Source organism: Phyllopteryx taeniolatus, chromosome 5 (genome assembly GCF_024500385.1).
Source record: "Phyllopteryx taeniolatus isolate TA_2022b chromosome 5, UOR_Ptae_1.2, whole genome shotgun sequence".
Lineage (NCBI taxonomy): Eukaryota > Metazoa > Chordata > Actinopteri > Syngnathiformes > Syngnathidae > Phyllopteryx > Phyllopteryx taeniolatus.
This window is the reverse complement of record NC_084506.1, coordinates 17,082,219-17,096,331: the sequence shown is the minus strand read 5'-3', so window position 1 is coordinate 17,096,331 and position 14,113 is coordinate 17,082,219. Positions and strand designations below refer to the sequence as shown.

Sequence of the window (14,113 nt, the reverse complement as noted above, 5' to 3'; positions counted from 1 at the left end):
AGTTTCTAGATCCTAGCAACTGGAGAATTGGTGGGTTGGCCTTTTTCCAGGTGTCCCGATATAGCAACACAGGTCCCTGGACGCTGTACATCGGGATGATTCAGGACCAGCTGCTCTCTTGTTTAGTCAAAATAAATAAATAAATAAATAAACCGAAAAAAGTTGTGTATGTGAAACCATGTGATCACGCAGAGGATTCCTAGAATAAACTGATAAACATCATGAGTTACAGAGTTACGCAAACTTCAATAGTGTCACATTGTGTTGTTTTTAGTGACAGTTATTCGGATAATTAACACGTCAAGGTCCTTTTACTGCATAAAAGGAGTGTCAAACTAGGGTTTTATGAAGAACATTCTTCGCGTCTCATGAATATTTTACACACTTCCTCTGTGGTCATTGTTTATTTATTGACTGGCCCGCAAAGAACACACATATCGAGCAAAAACAGTAACCACTCCATGGAGACAATACCCTCATTCTTCAGTAATTATTTTGGGCTTTCCTTGAAGAGAGCTCAGAGTGAAGCACCAGAAAAGGAAATTGCAAGCAAAAAGCAGCAATTTGATGTGATTGCAGTAATGAGGGCATCGGACTGGCCTAGAGACCCCTGGAGTGGGTTTGCAAGACACTCACACGGTGATGGAATGCAAGGGACACTTTGACGTTCTTTAACTTAAATTTATTAAACACAAAAACCAACCCTACAAACAAATATTGACATATGGTTATTTTAAAAAACTGCTTCGTCACAACTTTCTTTTAAAGCAAAGCAAGTTTATTGATATAGCGCATTTCATAAAGAAGGTAACTCAATGCGCTTTACATAATCAAAAGCATTTTAAAAATAAAGAGAAAAATAAAAAGCAACTTAAAAACTTAAAAACAACATACAGTGCAGGAAAGCTCATTTAAAAGTGGAAATGCTTCTGAAACCGATTCATCAACGACGTACAACTGATTCATCTTCGTTGCACTATTTGCATATCTGTTGTTGACCAATACTGGCCACTCATGCGAGAGTAGCATCTGCTCCATTTGCACACTGATTGAGGAGTATCTGCAACATTTGCACGATCAACATTGTCCCAGATTATCGCACTACTTGTCACTTTAAACCGCATACACTCCTTGAAGTCTCGGCGCCCTTTGCACAATGGTCATTGCACCGGACTATTGCAATATTAGTCATTCGAACTGCTCTAAGTGCGAGAGGACTCTGCATTTTTTGCACAATTGTCAAAAAAAAAAAAAAAAAAGTACCGGCATTACCAGACAACTAGCAACCCTTCATTGCTCAGTGACTGTTTTTTTTGTCAATGTCTTTATGTCTCAAAAGTGTTCTCTGTCAATTGACTGTCTGTTGTCATACTAGAGCGGCTGCAATTACCAGAGACAAATTCCTTGTGTGTGTTTTTTTTTGGACATACTTGGCAAATAAAGATGATTCTGATTCTGGTTCATTGGGGAGTTATGAAAATGAATTGTGTATTATTTAGTTGTAAATAGTTTCTGTCTCTGCATATTTAGAAATGCTCAATATATAATCAAATCAGCTTCTTATTATTAGTAGTCCTAGGGGCGTTTTTGGGATGTCGCACCCATTGGGGATGTGAATGTCGCAACCTCCAATGCACTTTCTCCACACCGATCCGTTTCATCCTGCCCCCTACCAGGCCCTAAAAAAATCTCGTGGGCAGAGAGTGTTTTAAAGCAGCAGTTGTTTGAAGGTTTATACTTACCGTAACATAAATGCTAATTTCGACTAGCCCATCTTTGGCATTTCACATTATGTTAGCATTATGATAGTGGACTTTTGTTAGATTAAATTCAATGGTTTGGTTGAACATTTTGGTTCCATCCAAACCATCCATCCGTTTTCTTCTGCGTATCCGAGGTCGGGTCGCGGGGGCAGTAGCTTAAGCAGGGAAGCCCAGACTTCCCTCTCCCCAGCCACTTCCTCCAGCTTTTCCGAGGGGATCCCGAGGCGTTCCCAGGCAAGCAGAGAGACGTAGTCTCTCCAGCGTGTCCTGGGGCGTCCCCGGGGTCTCCTCCCGGTGGGACGTGCCCGGAACACCTCACCAGGGAGGCGTCCTGAAGGCATCCTAAACAGATGCCCGAGCCAACTCATCTGGCTCCTCTCAATGCGGAGGAGGAGCGGCTCTACTCTGAGGTCCTCCCGGATGACCGAGCTTCTCACCCTATCTCTAAGGGAGAGCCCGCACACACTGCGGCGGAAACTCATTTCGGCTGCTTGTATCCGGGATCTTGTTCTTTCGGTCACGATCCACAGCTCGTGACCATAGGTGAGTGTAGGAACGTAGCTCGACCGGTAAATTGAGAGCTTTGCCTTTCAGCTTAGCTCCTTCTTCACCACAACGGACCGATACAAAGTCCGCATTACTGCAGACGCTGCACCAATTCGGCTGTCGCTCTCCCGTTCCATTTTTCACTTGTGAACTGGACCCCAAAATATTTGAATTCCTCCACTTGGGGAAGGATGTCATCCCCGACCTGGAGAGGGCACTCCACCCTTCTGAAAAAGGGGGACCACCACCCCAGTCTGCCAATCCAGAGGCACTGTCCCCGATGTCCACGCGATGTTGCAGAGGCGTGTCAACCAGGACAGCCCTTCAACATCCAGAGCCTTTAGGAACTACCGGGGCCTTGCCATCGAGGAGCTTTTTAACCACCTCAGTGACCTCAACCCCAGAGATAGGAGAATCCGCCTCAGAGACCCCAGACCCCAAGGCGTGTCGGTGGAATTGAAGAGGTCTTTGAAGTATTCTCCCCACCGACTCACAACGTCCCGAGTAGAGGTCAGCAGCGCCCCATCCCCACTATACACAGTATTGATGGTGCACTGCTTCCCTCTCCTGAGACGCCGGATGGTGGAGCATTCCTCGACGCTTTCTGGAAGTTGTTCTCCATGGCCTCAGCGACCACCAAAGCTGCATGCCGCTTGGCCAGCCGGTACCCTTCAGGTGTCTCAAGAGGCCCACAGGCCAAAAAGGCCCGATAGGACTCCTTCAGGTTGGATAGGATTAGAAATGACCTCATCAAAAGGACGGCCAAGGTTAGATATTTCTGAGAAAAAGTGGAGAGAGAGCAGACTTCAATGGTCTGGACACGGCCTGAGGAGAGATAGTGAGTATATTGGTTGAAGGATAATAAGACAGTAGGGCAGTTGGTGTTAGAGGAGGATGCAGGAGATGACATGTAAAAGGATGACACGCTAAGGCAACACCTTACGGGACAAGCCGAAAGAGGATCCAGTAAGAGTTAGCTACCAAGACATGATAAAACGGTGCACTTTTATGGAAGTTGCAATGGAGTAGGGCTGTCACTATTGAATCTCTTTAGAATCGATTATTCTATGAGATATTTTGTCGAGTATTTGAGTAATCACTGCCCACCCACCCCCAAAAATATATATATTTTTTATTACTAACATGCATTTTATTCTTATGATTGCTGGACTTATATCCTTAAACTGCATATGTGGGTATGGAGTGTAAACAGACTACAGAATTTTGAGACAACAAAATCAACCTTTACTAAACGGTTAGCTATTGCAATTAGCATTAGCATACTAGCATTTTAGATAAAAAAGAAAAAAACGCTACTTACCGTTCAGCTCATTTCTCCATCATGTTATATGTACATTACACTTCTAATAGTGTCTTAAAAAGCCCTTACATATGCTACCGTGTTGCTTTTGCCAATGTTTTTCACTGGCCCAACAGTGCGTCCGTCTGCAACAAGTGTCTGTGCTATAAAAATGGACAGTAGCCAAATGGTTCCGGCCGGCGCAAATTGGTTCTGGGAGGTTTAAATAATAAATATGCTCTTATGAATATTTTCTATTGCCTCAAGGCAGAAATCTTCAAGTTGACCAATTTTTGTGGCCGATTTAGCCAAGTTAGCCAAGTTGAGTGGACGAATGTTAGACAGAGTTCGTTTGGAACTTGTCAATTGCGTTCGCACCAGTTTGTATGTCATCATACGTGTCCAAATGAAGCGCAACAACACAAACAGCATGTCAGCAGGATGGAGACCTGAATTGAGAAGTCAACAGAGGGTATTTACAGCTGTGCCGATGTACTTGTTTGTCAAGCGGTGACTGTGAACCTTTTGGCCTTGGGTGGAGGCAGTCAGAGTTACATCGAAGCTGTCGGCCCGGTCGGTATTGATGTTAGCCCGGGGGTAGCGGCAGACAAGAGGTATGTGCGCATGGGCTCCAAATAGTTGTTTCCCCACAAGTAATGACTACCTATTCCTGATATACAGACGTACGCGACCACCCTTCTCCTCAACTTTTGTGACATGCAGAATTATATAGATCTTAAACTAAGTATGTCCAAGGTCTGACCGAGGGCTATATTGCATTTGACTTTGGGTGGCATAGGAACAACAACAAGCATATAAGAGTTCAAGACATCCTGGGAAAAGGAAAATCACTAAGGTCAAGAGGAGGAGTGATTGTTTAAAAAACTCATATTGCAGTAATTAAAGCCCATCATGTTTTTAAACCTCAAGACAGAAGAGGGTTAAGCAGATGCCCTGTGGCCTGCTAGCTCAGCTCCATGCTAGCCAAGTCCTATTGTCCGAGGGTTCGAAAACCTCTCTCAGCTCACTTAAGTCGGAAAATGTAAATTAGCTAAAAAGAAAAATGTAACCAGTGCAATCAAATTTGGTATAATTAAAGAGTGTTCCCCCCCCCCCCCCCCCCCCCCCCACACACACACACATAGGAAAAACATCACAGAACCTGTAATACATAATCATTAAAATTATAAAAAATAAAATCATGAATTGTTTCACTCTCTTTGTGATGAAGCTATATAATACATGACTTTCACTTTTTGAATGGAAGTACTGAAAATAATAAAGTTTTCCATGATAGTCTCATTTATTGAGACCCCCTGTACATAAATAATATCTAATTTTTGTCACTGTCGGGCAGAAACCTCATATCTCCAAATATGACCGTTTCCAATTTTTTCACAAATTGATGCTATAGTTCTGTCCCAGAGTTGTATGTTTTTTTTAATGTATTAATAACCAATTTGCGGCACGGTGGGTGACAGGTTAGAGCGTCAGCCTCACAGTTCTGAGGACCCGGGTTCAATCCCCGGCCCCGCCTGTGTGGAGTTTGCATGTTCTTCCCGTGCCTGCGTGGATTTTCTCCGGGCACTCCGGTTTCCTCCCACATCGCAAAAACATGCATTAATTGGGGACTCTAAATTGCCCGTAGGTGTGAATGTGAGTGCGAATGGTTGTGTGTTTGTATGTGCCCTGCGATTGGCTGGCAACCAGTTCTGGGTGTACCCCGCCTCCTGCCCGATGACAGCTGGGATAGGCTCCAGCACGCCCGCAACCCTAGCGAGGAGAAGCGGCTCAGAAAATGGATGGATGGATAACCAATTTAAAGTGTTGAAAATAACTTGAGAACAAATATATTATATATATAAACTGTCTAAGAAGTGTTGCAAAAACTGCCCATCCCTCACTCTGCGGTAGTCGTACAACATTCTCCTGCTCCAAGATTGTACGTCTGGATTTTTCTCTAGACGACAATAAGAGAAAATGGTTAATTCGATACATTTTAGTAAGCCTGTTTTATTAAAATGGATCGCTGTAATGCTTCGGTGCAAAAGGAACTGGTCAGTCATGAAGATACGCGTCTGTAGATACATTTGTGACTATTGAACTGCTGAGTTAGCGCATTGTTTTATTTATTGTATCACTCATGGCTAAGACCTTGGAGAAAGTGTTTGGGGAGATCATGTAGCCACAGTTGTTTGCTTTTGTTAAGTATTATAGGCTTTTTGCCTGGTCAGGGGGTTAGCGTGAGCGCAGAATATTAATGTGGACCCTGTGTCCTGCCAGTGACAGCGTAATAAATTAGCTTTTTTTTTAGCTTGATAAATTAGTAATTAAACATGATTTAGGGGTAGTGTTGTGTTGATGGTGGTGCACAACAAGATTAGCATTTTTTGTTGTCCTGAAAATTAGTGATTTTGCAGACGTGGAGAGTCTGCCCGATAGCGACGGTACTTTTTTGCCCATACCGATTTTAGCATGTTTAATAAACTAACTGTAAAGAATGTTCTCGATGCATCCCTTGACGGAAAAAGTTCAAGACCTCTAAAATTGTCCTCCTTTGTCCAATATTTATGAACTCACTGAGGAACAACCCAACCCAAAGCTCCAGGCTGTCATGGTCTGTGTTTTGGTTTGGGTTGTGTTTAGTTTTGTTCCATGTTTTCCTGTGTTCCATGTTTGTCGTGTGCTCATTAGGTTGTTGTGTCCACCTGTTCTCGTCTACTTTGTGTCGACCAATCAGCTCTCTCCAGCCACTCGTGTCTTGTCCAGGTGTTCCTCGTTGTCTCGTCAATTTGTTTGTATTTAGTTCCCTGGTTTCTTTCAGTCCTTGTCGGTTCATTGTCGTTGTCACATGTCTTGCCATGTCATTGTCGTTCAGGTATTTCACCAGTCATGTCTTGTTTCTTGTTTTGGGTTCACTCAAGTGTTTCTTAGTTACTTTGTGTTTAGATTTTGGACTTTGTTAATTTAGCATTTAGACTTTTTCATAATCTTTGTTTTCCTTTTGTTTTTGGAATTAAATATTATTATTTTGAGATTCCCGCACTCCTGCCTTGCCTCCCTGCTTCCCTGCAATTGGGTCCACCATGTTCTTGCCTTGCGTTCCTCGCCTTCGCCCTAACCATGTACGTGACACAGCCACGTCGATGCACTGACCACACATGGTCCAGTCGCAGAGTCAGTTCATACTTTTGTTTCGTATCCCCTGAAAACAGCCTGCAGTTACATTTTGTCCGTGTCAAAGCTCTATCAAAACACAAGTATACATTCTTGGCATTTTCAGTGGATACATGCATAGATATATTATCCCATCATGTTATGGCACGGGCTCAGAGGACGTGTCGGTCTGACTTAGACTTGAGACTGTTCTTATTAGAATGTGAATGTATGCTGCATTAACTGCGGGGAACAGTTCTTTGACATTTTACACTTTAAATAATCTTTCAGTCTTTTTCTCTGCAAGGTAAGTCAACATTTTGCTTTCAACACCAATGTATGGCATGGGAAAGTCTACTTGCAATTTTCATTTACAGTAAGTCTCACTTTTATGATCGCTTGGATGTATGCTGGTTTAGGTCAAATAATTTCAACAAGTGTCATGAGATGAAAAGCTTACGTTGAATGTTTGACTTCTCAACAACTGCAGCACTTCATGTGTTCGAGTGTGTTAAGCATTACGCCTCCGCTAAACCGAGCGAGCCATCACAATCGGTCTGTTTGAATTTTTACGTCACAATGTTCTTTAACTCGCCGTTTAGCAAACAATTGTTTTTTGTTTTGCCGTAAAACACACAATGTGTTTCTATTTAATTGATGTGGCAGGGCCTTGAGCCAAACATGTTGAGTAAAACAAAGTCTGTCCAAAGTTTAACACGAGAACAGGCAATAAACTGGAATATTACAACAACAACAACATGCTGAGAAGCATACGCTGGATTGTAAAACAGAGCCGGGACCTTTTCCCTGCTGCATTAAACAGGCAACCTACCTTGTCAGCATCATTCCCCGAAATCTTTCAAGTATCTGTAATTTACTTGACTATTTATTTTTATGACTATTCACTTTTACTTCCTACATTTGCAAATTGATCCGTCATTTCTAGATTTGGAGAAGCAAGATATTTTCCCAACAACGGTCTTCTTGAAAAAAATAATTTAATGTTGTCGGCTACAAGAATCTCATTGGCAAGCGCCCACCTTATCTTGGCTCTCTGCTCGCCATGCAAACCACCACCCGCACTCTCCATTCCAGCAGTTTTATGAACCTCTTCATTCCCAAAGTCCGCACTACTTTTGGTTGATCATCTTTTCAATTTTCTGCCCAAAATGACTGGAACACGCTTCAAAAACACGCTGGACCTGTTTTTAGCCTGTTTTGAACGTTTTATTCACCATGTATTATGTAGCTGTAACTATATCACACTGTCTTTGTTGTCTGAGTATTTGTATTTTGCTTTGTTTTCCTCTGCTGTCTGCTTCAAGGTCACCATTGCAAATGGAAATCTGTTTTAAACTGCCTTACCTGGATAAATAGAGATTCAATTAAATAAATGAGATAAGAATGACTTTTGGTGAATGTGTCTTGTGCCAGCCTAAAGACCACCAGCTTAGAGTGTAACCTGTATTTTTAAAAATTTGAACATTCGATAATTTTCCATTTTTTGCTACTCCGTTCACACGGTTAGCATAGCTACGAGAACACGTTCTTTTGATGTTGAATAAGTTGAGCCAACACTAGCTAGCTCTTAAACAACTACTTTTGACGTTTTATATTCTTCTTCCCAGTATGAGCACTATCCAAATTAATAAAAGAGAGAAACTATTTTGTGTGCAGAGACAATGCCAAGTTATTAAAATATAGAATATCTCTACAGAATTGACAGTAAAAAAAAAAAGAACAATTTGTAACTTTTTGCTTAAGTACATTTCAGTCTGTACCCTTTTACTCACCTCATTCCCCACCAGTTGTTTTTAAAGAAGAGTTCCCCATATTGCAAGCTGTTTAAAGCATTTTGACTGATCTTTCAAGATCCAGAGAATATTGTGTTCTGTGACAATTTAAGCTCTGAACCTACCAAAGATTGGTTGGTCTCACCAAAAACAGTTTTCTGACTAAAAGGCGGAGAAACCTAACTTTTTGTGAAAAGAAACATGTCAAGCAGAGCAGTGACTTTAACGCTCTTATTTTTTTTGCTTTTATGACAGCTTAAACTCTAAAACAAAAACAAGACTGAGAATTGGCTTTTGATGGCAAACTACTTTTGCCAACTCTGCCTGTAATCAACCCCAGTCATCCACTGACACGCAGTCAAGGTTTCTGCAGCTTTTTGTGAAACAGCTGGAATGAAAAATGTATATTAGTCCAGCCTCAAAGCAACCCGCTGATCGTAGCGTGTCGGTACATTTTATGTTGATTGTCGGATTGATGGATGATTCAGGACTTTCGCAAAGGGGTACAACGCCTAGAAGTAGAGGCGAAACAGATGGATTTGTGCGAATACACATTGACATTTCACCAATTCATCTTGCCCAGCTTCATGCTGTTAGGGAACAAAATGAGAGTGGAACGCTCTGTTTCTCTTGCCTGGTCTCCATATAAACTGCCTTGCAGGTTTTTTTTAACAATTGCTTGCCCGGATGGTGCCAAAGTGGATAACCAGGTGTATATACAGAAATTTTGAAAAGACCTAGCAAACCACACTATCAAAAGTCTCTGCTTCGTTTCCATAATTTTTATTGGATGTTTTGAAGAGATACAGTATTTTTGACTCTTTTGTTCAACAAACCATCTGAATTGTCAGGTTAACACACCTGGGCTTCTCTGTCAATGGAATTATCTTAATGACCTCCCTCTTCGTTAACGATTTAGTTATCTTCCCTGAACAGACGGTAGATGACTGTGAATTTAATGTAATCGAAGGTTCCGATGTTGAATGAGTACATTATACAGGGCGTTCCCCAAAAATGTGACACCATTTTAAATATGAATCTTAGTAGGCAAACAAAATGGAAAAAGGCTTCATGTTGAAAAATAAAAATATATATATATCAGAATAGTAATATTCAGTCAGATTTAAATTTTATAACTGATTTTACAAAGCGTGCACCGCCAAATAAGCAACACATTTTCCTTTCTGCCTTCCTCTTTGAATTTCTTGTGCCATGTCCAAATTTTCTTTATGGTTGATGTATTTTTATTAAATTTCCTTGAAAAAGCATGCACTCTTGTTTGACTGTGTTAGAGAAGATTCTATGACAAAATGCTTTTTTATCGCTAGTGTATGTTGTTCTTCACCTTGAAAAAAAGGTATCTTGACTTATGAGTTTAATTTGTTCTCTGCTCAAGCTTGTAATTTCGTTTACTCATATATATACTGTAAAATACATTTTCCCCAGTGAAATGAATTATAACAAGATTAATCCATTCCCGCCCCCCCCCCCCCAAATTTTTTTTTGTTATGTTATATTTTGTTTTTTTGTATGGGTTGGCCAGTTCGTCTGCATGTGAGTGCCTGGGTGTGTGTTGTGGCCTACAGCAGCTCCTTGTGAGGATTTGTATTATATTTTGTATTTGTGAGTGCTTGAATGTTTGGCCTGTTCAATAAACACAGACAACTTGAAAATTGGGGCATTCGCAACCAAAGGAGTCTCAAAGTGTACTGGGAAGCTAAATAATCAGTTCAGTACAGTTCAGCTGTATTTAACTTTTAAATTCAACAGATTTGAGTTTAATATTTAAGAACCATTTGAACGAGAAGTCTTGCGACGTCAACACAGACTACTGAACCAATGAATTTCCCTTGTGGATGAATAAGCCTACCTACCAGTTGACCTCTAACTACATCGGGCCCAATCCAATTCTACGGTCATCAGATTTTGAACTTATTTGAAGAAATAATTTTAAAAAATGCATAGATTTATTAGAGCGGCACCAGAGTGAGTGGCACTAAGTCAGCACTTTTGGCAAGCGTGAAGGACGCGGCGCTCATCGGGCTCGACCACTCTCCCCAGGTGACGGACGACCTCGCTCGCAGACATTTTATGGCTCCTTCCGCAATGCTTAATACTGAATTATGGGCGAGAATAAGCAGGGAGTATATTTCACAGCAGACACAGCGGTCACGTAGGAGTCGTCGTGAATTTTATAGCGGTTCATATTCCGAGACGGGTGGGCGGGGGGTGGGGTGGGGCGAGAGAGACGAAATGAAAGTGGCAATCTTCTTGATGAATGGGAGAACATTCACAGTGAAACGTGTCATTTCAAGAGATTCATTGGTCTTGCCGAGGCCATCTGTTTAGACCTCACCGGATTCAAGGCTTTAAGGGTGTCACAATGGCACTTTAAGACTTCATTTACTAGGAACACACAATAACTATTTTTAAAATCAAATCTATTTAAATTCTGAGATACTGTATCATATCAAACATCACAACAAATGTCCAAGGCCAAGAATGACAGAGTTCCAGAAAACATTCAAAATCTGGTTTGGAATTGGGAAGGGAATTTAAATGTTACATAAAACAACTTCATCCATACATTTTTCCTAGCCCTGTATTTTGGTGAGATTGTATGTATTTTAATTGTACAAAACCCAAACCCCCAAAACTCACTAAATAGTGAAGCCCAGGAAGTTAGACATAAATTTGCCCCCGACACCAGTATCAGCAATACACACAAAATCAGTGAACTATAACCGGACGCATGAAAAAGTCTCAAGGACCCATGCCCGAAGTGCAACAACAGGAAGTCCGCCATTTATGTTTGAAGCATCCATTTGGTATCTAATGTGGGAGGAGCATGGCGTCAAAGTTTGGGGTTTCGTCATGAAAGAGTGGAGTTGAGGACCCATTTTTCTTATTTTTACACTATGATGGTTAAGAAGGGTAACAGTTAAGGCCTGCAAAGTTAACAAGGTCTAATGATTGAGAAAGTTTGATCCTTGAATTGTATTTCCAAAATTCAAACACATAATTGGAGGCCAAGCAATGTTCCAGAATGGATTGTACGATCTTAATTCCACTTAAGTAGAAAAACATTTTTGGATTATCCCTATTGGTTTGCCAACTGGAAAAATATTTTCTCTGAAAGCTTGTCAGTCATGTTTGTGGCATTCTTTGACCAGGACTTTACATGTTTTTGTGTTTTCTCTTTGCTTTTGTGTTACAGTACCATCTGGTCATTTACAACAAATGGTGAGGTCGCATTTCACATGCTTCTATTTATGCAAAGTGGCAGCTAATGCTAATTCATTCCTGTTTGTCTGCATGATAGCGTCTGCTTGTGTGAGATAAAGGTGAGGGAGATTGATCGCAGAGAGCGAGGCCATCATCCGCCCCCTGCAAGTATTGTGAGGGTGGTGCTTTTATGCAGATGAGGGTGTTAAAAGTAGATGCACACCAGTCGGCGTGTCATTAAAGCTCTAATGGCAGTTGGGTTCAATTTAAGCAAAACCAGATCTCATCCATTTACTTGCACATCTATGTCTTATTGACTGGGCAACACTTACATCATTATTGCAAAAACAGCCCATGTGTTATTTATTTTATGCACTACTTTAGCTAATGAAGCCAAAGATGTTTCACATTGAGGAAAGACGGGCCCTAAGGGGTATATATCTTTCTTATCTAAGAGAGGAAATTGCTCCTGCTCCTGTTTGGCCGTCTGGTGTTTAATTAATAAATTCTGCAAGAGGAATGAAATAAATAACTTGTGTCTGTACAGCATGTGGAAAAGCGTTGGGCATAATAGTCGATTAATTGATGGGGGTTATATTGCCTGGAATTGACTGATGGCATATCGAGGCAAAAAGGAGTACACCGCTCTGCTCGTAGACTTCATTTCTGTCTCGTTGTATAAAAGATTGATTTCAGTTTGCTTGATTTGATTTCTTCGACATCAGACAACTCCTCCAGGTATCGTTATTTTGCATGATGCCAACACTGGCATGGAAACAGGAGTTCAGAAATTAAAATGATTAATTCTGTCAGAGAGGGTATCTGGTCAAATAAGATAACCTAAAATAAAATATGATGCCAGTGAAAACTACAACCACAATAACGTTGATAAAGGAATTATTTATGATGATGATTTTTGTAATGGATCATTGGATTTTGTGGCTATAGCTTATGCTCCGTGCCCTATGTCTCCGTTTGATTTTCCACTCTCTATTTAGTGTTGATCCAACAATGCACTCTCTATTCCAACCAAAATATTATCCGAGTAAAAATGAAAATATAGCCAATTACCAGCGGCTCATCCTATTATTGGACAACGCGTCTGTGTGACATAAAAGGTAGCAATCCACTCATGCTGCTTTGTTGTGATGAGATCAGAGGACCACAGTGGAAACCCATTACCCCAATTACCCAATTATATCAAATGATGGATGATTATCAAACATCACCCACACCGCCGCTCCTGTAGCATAGACCTTCTCAATGAACCTATTCAGGGCTCTTAAAAAAAAAAAAAAAAAAAAAAAAAAAAAAAAGTATGAGCTGCTTTTGACTTTTTCTTTCTTGTTGTTAAATGTCTGGCACTTCATGCTAGAGGAAACAGAGCTTTCAGTGCCTGGTCACAACCTTGCACCTGAAACACGAACGGGCTCTAATAGTGTATGAACGTTGTTTTGGTATTTGGACACCATATGTACTTGGACAATGCCAGAGTTTTTTTCGTGTGTTTTTTTTGTACATTGCAGTAACTTGCGACAAGTGTCCTTTTTTTCTATTATCAAAGCAAAAGTGTTGGAAAAAGTGTCATAAAAAGTACCAACATTAATTATCTGATGCTGGCTGAAATGATGTCTATTCACTGCCATTGACGGCTGTTGAATTCAAATATCTATGTTAACATGGAGGACTGGCAGTGAATGAGTTATGTCTACTGAAGATAAATTATGGCATCTTTTTCAACCAAAATTTTGATGGAACTCCACCACACTTGGGACGTTTGGGACGGCCACTTTGAGCTCTTTTGGGGCAGTGAAGTCAGTAAGAGTTTTAATCAATGTGAAATACACCCGACACCTCGAGCCTTTCATCAGAGATCATTGCCCAAGGCGCCCATGCATCCCAAACGAAACCCGTCAACAAACAAACCTGCACGTCCTGATGATTATCCTTCTCTACCCCTTGTTTGTCCACCTCCTTCCCTTCTTCACTGCCTACCAACTAAAACTCAAAGCATCAGACACCAGTGATAACAGACAACTTTAGCACTGCACCACTGTTTGCTCACTCTAAAAATAAGAGTGTAGGCTCCAAGCATCATAACCCACGCATGCCTGGCATGTCAGTTGCAGCTTTTATTTATGAGAGCATGTTTCTGCATTAGAGATGGAGGAGGGGATTATGGTGTGGGTCAAGAATATGGGCCTGATTTACTAAAGGTTTACGTGTGAAAAAATGGGCGCAGACTTGCATGTTGCACTGGAAGCTCATTTACTAACTGGGCGCACCCAGGATTGCGTCTGCCAAACGGGCAAAATGGCCATGCAAGTCAT

At 41.2% G+C, this 14,113-nt stretch overlaps 1 protein-coding gene across 7 annotated transcripts in view; it reads left to right on the top strand.

Moving 5' to 3' along the window:
- sema3d (sema domain, immunoglobulin domain (Ig), short basic domain, secreted, (semaphorin) 3D) overlaps positions 1–14,113 on the top strand; it is an 81,779-nt gene that overhangs the window by 51,967 nt on the left and 15,699 nt on the right. For 4 of the 7 annotated variants that reach the window (XR_009788505.1, XR_009788509.1, XR_009788508.1 and 1 more), the window contains exon 19: positions 11,776–11,801. The exons of 1 other annotated variant lie outside the window; for it this stretch is intronic. The gene's annotated coding sequence lies outside the window, so the exon portion shown is untranslated. Of the gene's footprint in view, positions 1–2; positions 1,380–11,775; positions 11,802–11,880; positions 12,967–14,113 lie in introns of those variants that run through there. 2 more of the 7 variants (XR_009788506.1, XM_061773235.1) reach the window with 2 other exon arrangements.